We start from the raw sequence: 13,137 nt of genomic DNA, 5'->3' as shown, positions 1-13,137 counted from the left end.
AATTTAAATTATAAACCTCGACAGCAGTGAAGAAATCGGGATGTAGTTAAGATATGTGACCTTTTTCGACAGATTACTTTGGAAACGTTGCTACTCTTACTGACGCACTGGAGAGGCTCGAAAAACTGGAATCGGCTGAACGAACATCCCCTTTGTCATGCCGTACGCTGCTGATTGTGTAGGACAGACTATAAACAGCTTCATGGCAGGAGTATTGTAATGCGGTAAGCCGTGTTATCCTGCCGGAACACTCTCACACATACAGAAGCGCTGTATTTATGATCGTACAGTGTGTCCGTTGGTCATCTGTAACACGGCGCACGGAAGATAACACTGGAATATGGGACGGAAATCTCTTCATACAAGCAATTAAACAGCAACGAACGATGTGTTAATTACGTGGGTCTGAAAATAGTGTCACTGATTTTCTCGCAGAGAAAGAGTTTCTGTTAGTCCATTTTCCAATAAGTAGTAGGTAGCTAATCGCTGTTGCTGCTATACTTAAAATTTATTATTTACATTTCGCACATCGTGGCGCTTACATGTTATACATTCACTACCATCGCGTCAGTAACGTAGATGTCATCAGTATGGGATGGTGTCATCAGAACAGTGCAATTTAAAATGCATGGATAAAATATGCTGACCGAGGCCCAGGTAAATTTTTACAATGCTACTGAAAACATGTGCAGTTAGCGGGTAAATCTGTCGGACAATGAGCATGATGTTTAATGCTTGAAAATTTTTGCTGACAGTTATATATAAAAACATATTTCTAACATAGACCTCTGGACTGTGAAAAAGAATCAAGAATGAGTTGATGCACTCATACCACAAACAGAAGGATTATGACAGCATAAGATTACGTAAAATTTAGGAGTTACTACAGGGTAATTCCGTGATCGTGCTACAAGTTTTCAGGAATGATGGAGAAGGGTAAATGATCAATTTGCGGTAAGAGACCCTGATCAGGAAACGACCGTCGGAGGTATTAAATGAAAATCTCTCCGATGCCTCTGACAGAGGAATACATGCACTGGTACCGTTGTTGCTACGATTATAGGGTAGGCAACTTTCAGAGGTGGTAGTATCGACCAAAACAAGAAAAAATGATCTGGTAAACATTGGCACTAAACTGAATGCCTTAAGAGCTATGTGCACTTGTTCAGCCACGATGCTGTACTTCTGCGCATAGCTCTGAAGGTATGCATTTGAGATCCCATGTTTACTCAACATTTTTTTCTCGTTTTGGTCCATACTACCACTTCTGAAAGTTGCATTAAAATCTTAGGAACAGCAGTAGCGGTACACTTCAGAGGTGTCAGAGCGATTTCGCTTATAACTTTCGTGTCGGTCGTTTCCGGAATATGGTCCCTTACCTCAAATTAGTACATTTACCCTTCTCCATCACTCCCGAAATTATGTAACGTAATCATGGAATCACACTGTATGTGAGAAACAATGGAATTTTAATGCCGAGTATCAATAAATTGCAAATGGGAGGCATTACACTTGCAAATAAAGGAACTTGTTTACAGTGAGGCTGTTTGAAGGAGTAAAGAAAACAAAATATTATAATGAGAATAAAAGTTCAAGGGTAACAGTTTATAAAATTCGTGGTAGACATAACCCTAGCTGTAGCCAACCAAGATGAGGAAGTGTTACGTAGAATGGGTGTGGTATACGTGACATAAATTTAGTTAATGACATGACAACTAGTGTCTTCGATGATACTATTATGTGTGCATGCGTCAATCCTTCTTAACTAATTTGAATTACCTGTGAACGTACTGAGGATTGTTTGAGAGGTGAAAATATTACTTTCGCATAACACATAGTGTGCATTATTTTCAGACCGAGGGTTGCCGTCTCCAAGATCATAACGGTGTTACTAAGATATTAAGACTCTTTTACATTTGATATCGAATCGGTGTTGAGACGCAAAGCTGGGTAAAAGTTGCATAGTAGTCCCCCTTTCTATCGTATTACGATATACGTGCATAATATGGACCAGAATACACGTTGGAGGTTTGTCCATTACTTAATACCCATTTCTGGATTTACATTGCACAATTCAATTTTTATGACGACTAGTGCATTAAAAAGGGAAAGAGCATTTAAAAATTGCAGAGATGTAAATATTAGCCTACGTTACAGGTCAGACTGTTACCACAACATTTATTGGCTATGGCTCAATGGCTCTGAGTACTATGGGACTTAACAGCTGTGGTCATCAGTCCCCTAGAACTTAGAACTACTTAAACCTAACTAACCTAAGGGCATCACACACATCCATGCCCGAGGCAGGATTCGAACCTGCGACCGTAGCAGTCGCGCGGTTCCGGACTGCGCGCCTAGAACCGCGAGACCACCGCGGCCGGCCACATTTATTTAGCGTTGCTGATTGCTTCAGCCACCTTTTAACCTTGCTTGGACCCAGGGTTACTCTTCAGATTGGTCTGCAACCACAATCAAGATATCAGGGGCATTTCAGCGCGAGATGGGGCTGGGGAGGGGAAACGGGGAGGTGGTCATTAACACACTCGACCCTAAAACTGGAAACAGGAAACTTGTAGCACAATTATACATCTTACTGCATCTTTTACAAATGTTCTTTAGTAACTGTACTGCAGCTTGCTTATGGCTTGTAAAACTACAACGTGGTCCGTATGTCAGCAACCACATTTCTAAAACAGAAATGTGTGGATAAGCGGGTCCTGCGGTCAAGAGGTAACATCCTTGACCACATATTCAAATGTCCTGGGTCTCGGGTTCGAATCCAGGCCTGGTCAAATTTTAAATAACACTCATAATTAGTGGCGGCCGAAGATACCCGGCATAATGTGTCACCTTTGTTCTGGCTACAGCCTTGTAAATGGGACCAGAGGAGCGGAAAGAGGCTAAGGGCACACTGTTGTCCTCGGGATGGATAACTACCCTCCATAGGCGGAATAAACAGTAATAATCGTGTGAAGGTGCAGAAGGCAATGGAAAGAACTGAGATAAAATGAATGTGTACCCACAGGGTATGTGGCCTGAAGCAGAAAATATTCTGGATTATTCCCCCATTCGGATCACCGGGTCCGGACCGCAGATTGGCTACTGATCAGCGGAACAATGTTGCATAACCAACGAATGGGACTCTACAAGTCGGAGTGTGGAATGTCGTATGTCTGAATGTGGTAGGGAAGGTAGAAAATCTGAAAAGCGAAGTGAATTTTAGGCTCTTTACATAATAGTTGGGGTCATTGAAGTGAAATGGAATGAACATAAGTATTTCTACCGAGTAATACGAGTAGATATCGAATAAAGGAAACAGGATTCCACTACGGTCACAGGTTCAAATCCTGCCTCGGGCATGGACGTGTGTGATGACCTTAGGTTAGTTAGGTTTAAGTTGTTCTAAGTTCTAGGGGAGTGTTGACCTCCGCTGTTAAGTCCCGTACTGCTCAGAGCAATTTTTTTTGGAACAGGATTCATTATGAATGATAAGGTTCGGCAGGGAGCAATTTACTGTGCTATTTTCAGTGATAGGTCTGTTATCATCAGAATCGACAATAAAACTACTCAAACAACATTTCAAACGTACGTGCTGAAGTCATCAAGGGAAAAAGAAAAGGTAGAGACAGTAAACGAGAAAACAAAAGGTAATTCAGTATGTAAAGGAATATGATAATCTAATAATCATGGGTGACTGCAACGGAAGTAATGGAAGGAATAGAAATCTACAGGTACACAAGAATATTGATTTAGTACTAGGGATGAGCGAGGAGAAAGACTAGTTGACTTCTGCAATTCGTTTCAGCCTGTAATAGTGAGTACATTGCTTAAAAGTCACAACAGGAGGAGGTACACTTGCAAAATGCCCGGAGACTCGAATCCTAGCTGGATTATATCAGAGACAGGGATTCGGAAAGCAAATGGGATTGTCAAGAGTACTCCAGAGTAGATATAGATAATGATCACAATGAAGTAATGATGAAGATAAGAGTTAAATTCAAGAGCATCGTCCGCGAGCATCAGTGTAGAAGGAGGTTGTGTACTGAGTACTAAGGAAAAATGAGGAGCGACTGAGTTCTCTGTGTCTGTAGATATCGCGATACCGAATGCCACAGTATTCAGTTCAGTTGAAAAGAAATGGACATCTTTAAACTGGTAACCACAGAAGTTGGACAAAAATACGTACATGATAGTTTTCTAGGTTGCTTCACCTAGTGTTACAGAAGAGAAGGTGGTTAGAAAATGGAAGTATAAGAATGTTTAGGGAAAAGTTTCAATATAAATCAGCTAGAACTGAAATAAATAGGAAGTGTAGGGAAAGCAAGACCATATGCCTGCAGGAAAAATGGGAAGAAGCCAAAAATGGTTCAAATGGCTCTGAGCACTATGTGACTTAACTTCTGAGGTCATCAGTCGCCTAGAACTTAGAACTAATTAAACCTAACTAACCTAAGGACATCACACACATCCATGCCCGAGGCAGGATTCGAACCTACGACCGTAGCGGTCACACGGTTCCAGGCTGAAGCGCCTACAACCGCACGGCCACACCGGCCGGTGGAAGAAGTCAAAAAAGAAATTGTCGACGGTAGAGCAGGCGCAGTACAGGCTCCAATCGTTACCTGACGACAGTAGTCAAAGATCGTATTGCTGCACCCCGCCCCCATTGTCTCTGCCACGGCCCGATAAGGAGGCGCCCCAAAAAGAAAATTGAGGATTTAGCGCATCACGGCAGAGATAGAGAGAGGTCTTGTTAGCCAGGGTCTCACGCTAGAGCTCACGCTTGGTACGCTGCATAGTGGGTTAATTCTGGACTAAATAGAAAAAGACAAAAAGTATGGGTTGCGAATTAAGTGTTGTGAAATCTTGTGTAGATTACACTGCTGCATGCCTGTCTAATTCTGCGGTGGTGTGCCAGTCACAAATCGATACGATACGTACCGTTACAGTCACCGGTGTACAGTGAATCGGACAACGACACATTTTTCAGATTTTCTTTCTGCGGCCCATTTAATATATGACAGCGATCTCGCCTGGTTTTCAGGGTAAAATAAAATGATTGGCACTCCAGAAGGTTTGTTTACGACATTCTAATCGATGTAATGACGTACATCGACTTAAAACTACTACCGAAACGGTCCGGAATCATTGTTTACAATATTTTGTATGCGAACTTTCGCTTTTGTTAAAGTATTTAGTATAGCTGAAGAGATCAACTTTATTTGAGTGCGCGTAATTGCACTTTTTATCGAAGGATAATTTGTCATAGACGTGGACGGGTTGCATAGGGATGTTTACTGGGGTGAGTTGCGCCGTGAGAAGTGATGTCATCGAGCACTGTCGTCAGGCAGCTTGTTGCGCTGTTTGCATTGAAGAATTCTGGCGGGCAAGGTTCAAACTTGGTTGCAGGCTGCTGAAGCGTATTCACTGGATATCTGCGGCCATCTCAACTGCGAATCAGGCCTGCGTTGGATCTGGTAAGCCTTCATATATCAATCTGAGATAGACCATGTTGTTAGGTGTGAGACCCGTTTTGACTGTTCTGTGGCAAAACCATTTTGTTCAAAAATTCAAATGGCTCTAAGCACTATGAAACTTAACAACTGAGGTCATCAATCCCCTAGAACTTAGAATTACTTAAACCTTACTTACCTAAAGACATCACACACATCCATGCCCAAGGCAGGATTCGAACCTGCGACCGCAGCAGTCGCGCGGTTCTGGACTGAAGCGCCTAGAACCGCTCGGCCACAACGGCCGGCTAAAACCATTTTGTATTCTGCTTAATTTCCAAGAGCCTATTAACGCGAAGTGTGAAGTAATACCCATGTCACGTCGTTAGTAATTTTGTATGCCTGCACATGTAGATGTAGATATTATTCCTCGGTGCATCACGTACCCTTATATGGCAAGAGGTGTTTCTTACAGAAAGCAGACAAATAAACAATGCGAGCTTGTTATCTGTCTGTGATGACGTCATTGTCGATGGAAATTTTAATCGGTAATCTTACTTACTTCCAATGTTTCTTCCTTCGTGTATGTCGGCAGCTCGTGGTCTTCTGCCTAGAATTGCTGCCTTTGGATCAGGTGGTCCCTGGTTCGATTCCCGGCCAGGTTGGGGGTTTTCTCTGCCCGGGGACTCATCATTTCATCATCATTCGTAAACGTGGTGAGATTGGACTGTGTAAAGATTGGAACTTTGTAGGGTGCTGGTAACCGCGCAGTTGAGCGCCCCTCAAACCAAACATCGTTACTATCATCCTCCGCATAAGAAACTAATTTTGGTTCCTTTTCCATTGGGGACATCATCATGACATATTTACAGTTACAGGTCATATGTTCCAGAATGAGAGTTTCACTCTGCAGTGGAGTGTGCGCTGATATGAAACTTCCTGGCAGATTAAAACTGTGTGCCCGACCGAGACTCGAACTCGGGACCTTTGCCTTTCGCGGGGAAGTGCTCTACCATCTGAGCTACCGAAGCACGACTCAGGCCCGGTACTCACAGCGTTACTTCTGCCAGAGCCTCTGTAAAGTTTGGAAGGTAGGAGACGAGGTACTGGCAGAAGTAAAGCTGTGAGAACCGGGCGTGAGTCGTGCTTCGGTAGCTCAGATGGTAGAGCACTTGCCCGCGAAAGGCAAAGGTCCCGAGTTCGAGTCTCGGTCGGGCACACAGTTTTAATCAGCCAGGAAGTTTCAGGTCATATGTTCTTTGGATGCACACCCTCTGCCGTTAGTGTAGTAATTTCCATGGCCTTCTGCATCCTTACGCCGTTGATTATTACTGATGCATCCGCGTGTTACTGGCAGCTGTCCCTCTCTGAGCGCTCTTGCACCGTCATGACAAGGCCATTGGCAGAACGAGAATGACTCCATGTGATGGAAAACTTCGACAGTATTGCTCATGCTTTTTATTCTGATTTAACCAGGGACTGGGTTTGAACACAGGACCCGCAACGTACAAATTCGCACTCAAAGGTGCTACCTGTAGGCTTAGGTGAATTGATTCTATGAAACTCAGACTCATTGAAGGACATGTTACAGATTTGAAGGAAAAAAGGTATCACTATATCTTGTAACCTTAAGACATTTCGCTAAGAATCGATTAAAAAAATGTAATAATACTTAACAATCGCCTCTGTACAGACTGACTACTGTTTCAACGGAAATATGGATTGAACATATAGGTAATGAGTGAAAACAGTTTCGCAGTACCTAGTGAAAGTCTTAGTACAATTGTGCGAGAGGCCCGTCACGTAGTGAACGACGATAAATAATTAGCTTCTGCTTGTCCCGTTACTGATACAGATAATGAACGTCAAAAAAAAAAAAAAAAAAAAAAATTCGGCCTTTACGTGTATTAAACGTACAGGAAGCTATGGGAGAGGAAATATTGTGTGAAAAATCCTGAAAGCATATCAGCTTCGGTAAGCGCAACTATGTCATCTCGAATGTCAATTTATGGTCTTAGCACGATATTCGCAATATTTACTCAATTTAAAAAATGAGCGTAGGACAAACATTCTCTGATTTATTGGGGAAATAACTGCCGAGCGAAAGTCAAGTCTGCATTAAATAAATGGTTAATATTGTACTGTCATACATCACCCGGAAACATAAATTCCGACATTTATGATAACTACGCAAGGTATCATCTGCTAAACAGTGACAATGTTTTCTGAGGAAGACTATTTGCTAGTACAATCTCATAACGCTCCCGTAATAAAAGTGCAGATGTTTGTCAGATAATATGTACATTATGATAGGGTGGAAGCTCAACTACTTCCGATATGTGTAATCACTGCTACAATCGCAGGTTCGATTCCTGCCTCGGGCATGGATGTGTGTGATGTCCTTAGGTTAGTAAGGTTTAAGTAGTTCTAAGTTCTTGGGGACTGATGACCTCAGATGTTAAGTCCCATAGTGCTCAGAGCCGTTTGAACCATTTTTTTTTGTGTAATCACTTTTAAGTCATAAGGGAAATTGTCTCCGTGCATGGTGCAACATGTCAGGTAGCAACCACTGTCTGAGCCATCAAAGATCTTGCAACCGTGCAGATTCATTCAAGGTAAAATGCACTAGGCTGTTGGTCCGCGTCATTTCTTCTTTACCTTCTTCTTATACAATTTACGCTTCGATCCCTCTGCTGGGATTTTCTTCCTATGCTGGTCCCAAAAGGCTAAACACTGTGAAAAACTAAATCATGTGCTACGTATCCACTGCTTAGGACTCTATAAAGCTATGAGCTGGATTTGCTCAGAGTTCAGTAGGCAAAACGAGATTAATAGAGCAACGAATTTGAGCGAATTGTCTTATCACGAATCAGGGACTTTTCTTGAGAAGGAAACTTGCAAAACATGCTGCATCGGACATTCGGGCCGGCCAGTGCTACAACTCTACTGCTACCAATTGGCAAAACAGCACGCGTAGCGCGCCTAGCTGGCTGCCATGCTACCGAAAATTCTACGTACCTGCAGCAGTACAATATAGCCGTCCAGCATAGAAGACCCGGGGAAGCGATGGGCATTCAGGAAGTCCCCGAGACAACACATGAAACGGATTGCTGTTAAAACACAAACTACAAACATGCTGAAAATATATTGTCTACAATAGCTGGTCACACGTTATGAAACGTCCCCTTAGAAAAATTATACATGACTGTGCTTAAACTGACACACAATATTTTTTTAGCGCAACGCAGTCTGACTTTCAGTAATCCCTACAAGAGAATGGCCCTGACTAAATTAACCTATACGTTTCACAAATCACTTACCTCACAAAAATCTTCGTTACTCGAACTACTGGAATACAGCGAGCGCTACTACTGCCAGCTAAATAAAAGATTCTAACTACGGAATCCGTGTATATGTCTAATCATAGAAATAACAAGAAAAATCTTATTACTAAATACGGCAATATTAAGAGAGTAGAAAAATTTAAGTATTTAGGTGAAATAATTCAAGTGAATGGTTTAGACAAGAGTGCAAACCAGGCGAGAGCAAGGAAAATGGAATTTGCTTTTCAAAAAACCAAAGACATATATAACAAAAAAACCATTTCGATTCAAGCTAAATTAAGACATTATAAAACTGTCATTAGACCAGAATGCCTGTATGCATCGGAGTGCCTAACTCTTAACAAAAAGGGGGAAATAGAAAACATGGAAAAGAAAGAAAGGAAAATTTTGAGAAAAATATTAGGACCGAGAAAGATTGGAGAAGAGTACAAGCTAAAGAGTAATAAGGAAATATACAAAACTATTGAGAAAGTGAGTGAGGCAATGCGTAAACGCAGACTAACGTTTTATGGTCACCTGTCGAGGATGGATGGAAACAGACTAACAAGAAAAGTGTTTGAACATAGTAACAGGAACGAAAAAACCAACAATAAATGGATACAGATGGTGAAAAAGGATTTGGCCTATTTTAATGTCACCCGTGAGTCAATCAGGGACAGGGAAAAGTTTAGACAAATAGTGAACGAAATTAAGTGTTTTCCAGAAAAAACGAAACTAAAGAATAATAACAGGAAATGGTCGGAAGAGCGGAGGAGGAACCACTCGAAAATGATGAGGAAATATTGGGAAGAGAGAAAAAAAGATCAAAAAGCCGGGCAAGTGAATTGTTGAACGTGGTCCAAAGATGGCCGAAATCGAAAGAAGAAGAAGGAAGGCACTAACTACTGATAGGCATAGTTAGCAAATGAAAGATTTTAATAGAGAACAAACAATGTATTTACCTTAATAGTCGTAATATATATAGCAGTTCATGACATCCATTCTTACAAATGTACTGTTTCTGATGGACACACCTCCAGATTATCCATTCTCAAAAATCGGCTATCTCACTTCCCCACATCCACCACTGCTGGCGGCTCGCCTCCAACTGCGCAACGCTACGCGCTGTTAACATCCAGCTGCCCAACACTACAATGGCAGACAACAATGAAAACTAGCCACAGACTGCACACAGCACAGCCAGTGATTTTCATGCAGAGCGCTACGTGGCGTTACCAATATGAAAACCTAAACAGCCTACTTACAACGTGACCAGTATTAGATTATTTTACCAGCATTGTGACGTAACCACTCATGCTGCACCAGTGTCGCACCAACACTTACTTACACTAGTATCACATAAATACACAAGAAAAATGTTCAAATGTGTGTGAAATCTTATGGGACTTAACTGCTAAGGTCATCAGTCCCTAAGCTTACACACTACTTAACCTAAATTATCCTAAGGACGAACACACACACCCATGCCAGAGGGAGGACTCGAACCTCCGCCGGTACCAGCCGCACAGTCTACACAAGAAAAACGGAATTAAATAAAACAATGTGTTTAAATTCATCTCCACTACTTACACCCGCACACAGAAAGCACATCATATTATCGGTCACATTCAGGTTATTGAAATTTAGACCCTTATAAGTGAAATTCTAACGCGAGTTTGGTATAAGATTTTCAATCAAGCTGAAATCAGCTCTACGAAATTTGAATGGCAGGTATTAATGTCAGTATTATTTTATGGTACACTTAATGAGTAAGGTACAGAATAGGACATCTCGTTAAATTCACCACTGAACATTAAATAAAATTAGGGCTATTAATGAGACGTAGCTGCGGTAATAACAGTAGTTTAGTGTCAAAGGGTGCGAAATAAGGTGATGTAATATGTCAACAAATGATCATATGACAAATAAGAGAACTCTGCAGGTTAGTGAATCCCTGAAGCTACTATGAATTGATAATGGGAGATTTTAAAGCTCACCATTTCAATTGGGACACCATACAGGAAGGACTGTTTTCGGATAATCACAGCAGAAATCTTACGACCATAATATCTTGTTCTACTAAATGACTGTTGTCTACGAGGATAACAGATCTAACCAAGATATACTTTTTTATCATCTAACCTCCACGCAGACATGCATCGGAGCTTGTAACAGAGCCACTCGGTTCAGATAATCTTCCCACAATAAAGCAAAATCAAGCAGCTGAAATATCAAATATAGCTCTTTCCCTGTGGTATCAGTGGAATCTGTAAAATGCTGTCTGGGAGAAATATGAACCGATTCTGTTCTCGAAATTCAAAAGACAGGTGAATTAGCCAATGATGCTAATAAATATGAGAACGTTTATACATGCAAAAACAGCAAGGACAATAGCTGAGAATTTGCCTCTCAAGAGTCCTCCAATATGCAAGGATGAAGATTGTTCGTCTCTGGTAAAAGAATGTCGTGAAGTAATGGAATAGTACAGAAGGAACGCCATGGAAGATATTTACGTTAGTCTTGGATGAGTTCAAGCAAAAACAAAGGTATATTGAAACAAGGAAGAGAAATTGGTAGAAGAAATTTTGTGAAGGCTCAATAGACAAATACCGCAGTTTATGATGTGCGAAAAGTGTAATATAATTAGGGAATCGTATCAAAACGTTCAGACGCTTCTCCTGAAATATTTCCGAACGTTTTGTGAACCAAACTGCTCATTAAGTCAGCATATGTTTTATTATTGCAGGAGGAATAAGAAAAGACGAAGAATTGCTTAAATTTAACATTCATGCTTACATATCTCGACTTCTGCTCTGCAGGACAATAAGACGTCAACAGAATTTCTCAGGATAACACTATCGTTAAATTAGTCGCAATATATTGACAGTAATAATCAGTAGCGTAGCTGCTGACTGATAACACTAAACTCAGAGATGTCATTCCTCATACTAAATTGTTACTATCGCTCATGTGACAGAACCAGAATCTAAACGACATTTATCACGGAAGAATTAAAATACTGGATATAAACCGTACGGCGGTCTTGTGGCATTAAAACTTATTTACATAATACAGATAAGCGTAGCAAACTGATAAAAATTGATATGCAAAGTGTCAACTGATAATCGACTGTCGCCGATCACATACACATTCACATTGCATTCGCTGATAACTCTTTGCCAATTTGCATCACTGTCACCATATCGGCCGTTCGTTCTGCAACACACACTGCAACAATCCTGACGGACACACAGAATTCCGACGTCCGAGTGACTGATTAGCTCGTACTACACTGGGACATAAATACGATTTAAAGGTTGTCATAGCTGATCATGATTGTGATGAAGCTCAACGGTGCACCTTATTGGGCCATTGCAATCAGATCACTGTAACAATGTGTGCGCGCATGCCGCGAATGCTAATGAAATTGCTGATTTAGACCTTCCAATTTATTGACGCCCATTAACGGAATTAACACTCAGTATCTCGCGATTGTGTCATGCCGCTTTGTTAAATGGAAATCATATTGATTGTGGCTAATTTTAAATTACGTGTAAGAACACTGCACCACGAGTTTAGTAATGCAATATGAAAACGGAGATTCTGCTTCATTCACTCACATCGCTTAGAACAATATAATTTTTTTTTACTAGACGAAATCCTTTTATTCTCTACGGCTCCTTCTAGCGCCATGGAAGTTATTCCCTGATGTCTTATCATCCTGTCTCTTCTTCATTGCCGGCCGGGGTGGCTGAGCGGTTCTAGGCGCTACAGTCTGGAACCGCGCGACCGCTGCGGTCGCAGGTTCGAATCCTGCCTCGGTCATTGATGTGTGTGATGTCCTTAGGTTAGTTAGCTTTACGTAATTCTAAGTTCTAGGGGATTGATTACCTCAGAAGTTAAGTCCCATAGTGCTCAGAGCCACTTGAACCAATTCTTGTTGTTCATTTCGGTAATTACTCGCTGATTCTGCAGAGAGTCCGCCTGATTTTCAACATTCTTCTGTAGCATTACGATTCAAATGCTTCAATTCTGTCTCGCACAGTCCATGTTTCGCTTCCATACACTGCTGCGCTCCAACGTACAACCTCAGAAATTCCTCCCTCAAATTAAGACCTGAGTTTGATACTAGTGAACTTCTGGCCTGAAATGGCTTCTTTGAGAGTGGCAGCCTGCTTTATTGTCATCGTTGCTTTGCCCATCACGGATTATTTTGGAGCCTAGGTAGCATGTTTACTCAACTTCATCTTCTTCGCAATGATGAAAATTTTTTCGCTGTTACCATTTCTGCCTCTTCTGATTGCTATCGTCTTTCTAAGATTAACTCTCAGTCCATATTCCGTACGCATTAGACTGTCCAT

Source organism: Schistocerca cancellata, chromosome 3 (genome assembly GCF_023864275.1).
Source record: "Schistocerca cancellata isolate TAMUIC-IGC-003103 chromosome 3, iqSchCanc2.1, whole genome shotgun sequence".
NCBI lineage: Eukaryota > Metazoa > Arthropoda > Insecta > Orthoptera > Acrididae > Schistocerca > Schistocerca cancellata.
This window is presented reverse-complemented; position numbering follows the sequence as displayed.